Raw genomic sequence first — 3552 nt, forward strand, 5'->3', positions numbered from 1 at the left:
CCTCATCCCCGATCAGCTCGCGGCCGGCAAGGGAAAGATCCTTGCCATCTGGGGTCATAGCCGCCATGGCTACAGAAACCCTAGCGGAAGGCTTCGGGCGGGTAGCATCCACAGAGGGAGCCCCATAATCGCCCCCGCCGTCCTCTAGGGTTACTGCAACAGCCGGCATGACAAACCCCTCAATCGTGCTTGATTCAGCCATGCCGCCGGGCGGGGGGGGGGGGGGGATCTGAGCGCGGGTATTGAGGATAGGTTAGCCGGATCTGGCGGTTGCTTGGGTGTGTACTTCGGCGCCGACTCCTCTCCAGATTTTAAAGGCCTCCTGACGCAGGGTTCCTTGCGGAGGGGGTCAACGAACCCTAGTCCGTGCTGGCAAACAGAGTCCAGGTTCTGGGTGGCATCTTCCAAACCCATGACAGCGGGATCGACGAGACCAGATGGCACACGCGACCGCGAGGCGGACGGGGCCGCCACGGTTCCAGCAGCCTGCGCTAGCAGGGGGCAGGAGGAGGTACCACACGCGGCCGGCTTAGCGCCCGGCGGTGGCGGCGGCAGTGATGGCGGCGGCGGCGCCGTAGGGGCCGCCCCCCGATCGCCTGGCTTAGGAAACCCTAGCATCGCAGGACAGCCGGTGTCATGTTTCCGGAGAGATGCTGATAGAAAGATAAACTTCGACCAAGACAATACTCTAGTGCACGTATTTTACAGACCGAAAGCTAGCTTTGTTGCTGGGTTACCACCGAGATCGAGCTACCAATTTTTTACGGTAATGTTGATAATCTGACATCAGATTTGTAGTTTAAAAGTATGACATCATTTTATATATGCAAACTCACGTTGATACAATTAGCAATTGTTGTATTAGTTTAATTCTGATTAATATGATGTCAACAGTGCTAACAATACTAATCTCATACTAATTCGGAAAAAGTATTAATCTCGTCCAAAAACTAATCATATGAGTGCATAATGGAGATATTATTATTACTATTATTATCATCATCGTCATCATCATCATCATCATCATCATCATCATCATTATTATTATTATTATTATTATTATTATTATTATTATTTGACCAAAAATAGTAGGGAAAACCCCTACTGTGAGTCATTTCATTTATAATTAGCAATGGGAATGTACAATGATAGGTTATAATGTGGATGTTACATGGGTTAGCAAATAGCTAACAAATTATTCATACATTGTCAATCCAGGACATCATGCCTTCTTTGAGGCTAGGCTTAGCCTAAGCATGGCCATATTAAAATTATTTCTGAAGTCAAGCTTGCAAGCGAAAGAGCTTAAGGGTTGACACACCAATTGTAATCACGTTAAGGAAGAGCCGCCACAACAACTGGCAGATGATGATTGTCATTGATCTCATTTAGAAATAAAGTCGAAGATATGAACATTATGTAAGCTGATGACGTGTTAGTGAGTTTGTTAAGATGGATGTGATACATTGATATTAGTTTGTCAAGTGGAACAAATATGGAGCTTTGTCGTTTATTCCTAAAATTGATAAAGCCTCGTTTAGTTACTGCTATGAATTTTATAGTTATATTTGCTCTTTATAAATCATGTGTACAAACTGTGGCACAGTAAATTCATGGGAGCGAAAATTTGTTCTTGCGATGACGATTATATCAGTGGCGGGCACTACTCTTGGCCCGTCACTGGCTAACTAGTTACCACTGGCGGGCGCCTGCCCGCCACTGATGTTATGTTAGCAGTGGCGGGAGGTCAGTGGCGGGCGCCCCTAAGAGTCTCGCCTAACACCGATGGCCTTTTTCCGCCCCCGGCCCGTGTCATTCTTGCAGTAGTTGTGGTTTAAGTGAAAATTTTAGATGGGAATCTTTTGCCACCTAGACCATTACAAAATAGGGTTACGTTATCCCCTCAAAAAATAGGGTTGCGTTAGTGTCAACCGACTGATTCCATGCGTGGATCAATGTGCTCGTACGATGCGATATACACAACCGTTTGATCCAGTGAGGTACACATCTGTTGGATCCCTAGTCGCCATCTCTCACACACGGCTTCTCTTATAGCACACAACAACACTGCATGTTGCGCCGCAACATTGCACGCAATGACTTCCCTTTGCAACATGGGCGACGCGTTGGTGTGACACCCCTTGCAGCACCAGCACCAGACCCACTACACCTCCGACGCTGACCCTCACACCACCTTTATAGAGCCGCCCCAGTCTTTGTATCAGTCACATCATGCGGCAACCCAACATCACCAATCACTTATCGTGCATGTTGCAACACTGATGTGATCCACGGTTGCATCAACAATCTGACACCGCTGGTAGAAGATCCCACTCCCTCACAACACCCACTCCGCAACAGCTCTCGACAACCCATTGGCCTTGCAGCCGTGGTTGCCCTGACAGCGGTCCCCGCAAGCCCATAGCACCTGTCGTCCAACGCCTCCACACCCATAGCTCACCACCCCGGCTTGCAGCAGTTGCCACCAGTCTTCATAGCATCCGCCAAGGCTCAAAGGGTCGTGGCCCACCCAGGGCTGGAGCAAAATAAAGTTTTACATGAAGTTTTTCCCACAATATTGTATTGATTTTTAGTTTGTAGTACTTTTTTTACTATCCGACCCGTCCAACATTTTTTTGATAGCTCCGCCACTGCTGGTGACGTCTACGCTCACAACTCCCCCACTTGCAGCAGTGGCCACTGGGGCTTCGCAACAGTGGCCATGTGACCATGGGCAACACTTCACATCGTTAGGTTATTTTGGGAGTTGCATGAAGGCCACCGAGTTGGACGTGTCGCTAGATGAAGGCACATCCCTGGTTTGCGTTGCAAAAGTTGGAGGGAGCCACCAACCGTGCAAGATGCGGGATGTACATGAAGAGGATAGGTAGGAAAGGAAGGGCGCTTCGGGGAAGAAATCATGTGGTAGCTAGTGACTATTCGGCCGGAGAGAAGGACGAAGGGGAAGAGCGGCCCCATGGGGCACGTGGCACATGAGCATTCGCCGTGAGCACGAGAATCAATCAGAGGATTATAACTAAAATTTGTTGCCGCTTTGTACCCCCTCCGTCTTAAAATAAGTGTCTCATACCTCCTTTGGTTTAAAGGAATCTTGTAGGAATTTCATAGGATAGGATTCTACAGGAAAAATTCTTTTAGAGCCCTTTGGTTTGTAGGAATGAAATCCTATTCCTATGAAGGAATTCTTCCTATCCTTCACATTTCATAGGAAAATAAACATTAGTCTAGACTCAATGAAAAAAATCCTATGATGTGAATCAAAGAGCATCTCCTTTCCTATTCCTACTCATAGGATTTGAGCTACATATCATCTCATTTCCTATGACTTTCCTATTCCTACGATTTTCCTATCCTATGAACCAAAGAAGGCCTTAACTTTGTACTAGTTTTAGTACAAACTTGTATTAAAATTAAGACACTTATTTTGAGATGGAGTATATACGAAAACACAAACATAAATGAAATACTAGTACAAACTAATTAAATCAAGCTACTCCACGACTGACGGCTTTCCAAAACGGCAACGAATGT

The sequence above is a fragment of the Aegilops tauschii genome, chromosome 5 (assembly GCF_002575655.3).
Source record: "Aegilops tauschii subsp. strangulata cultivar AL8/78 chromosome 5, Aet v6.0, whole genome shotgun sequence".
In the NCBI taxonomy this organism is placed as follows: domain Eukaryota; kingdom Viridiplantae; phylum Streptophyta; class Magnoliopsida; order Poales; family Poaceae; genus Aegilops; species Aegilops tauschii.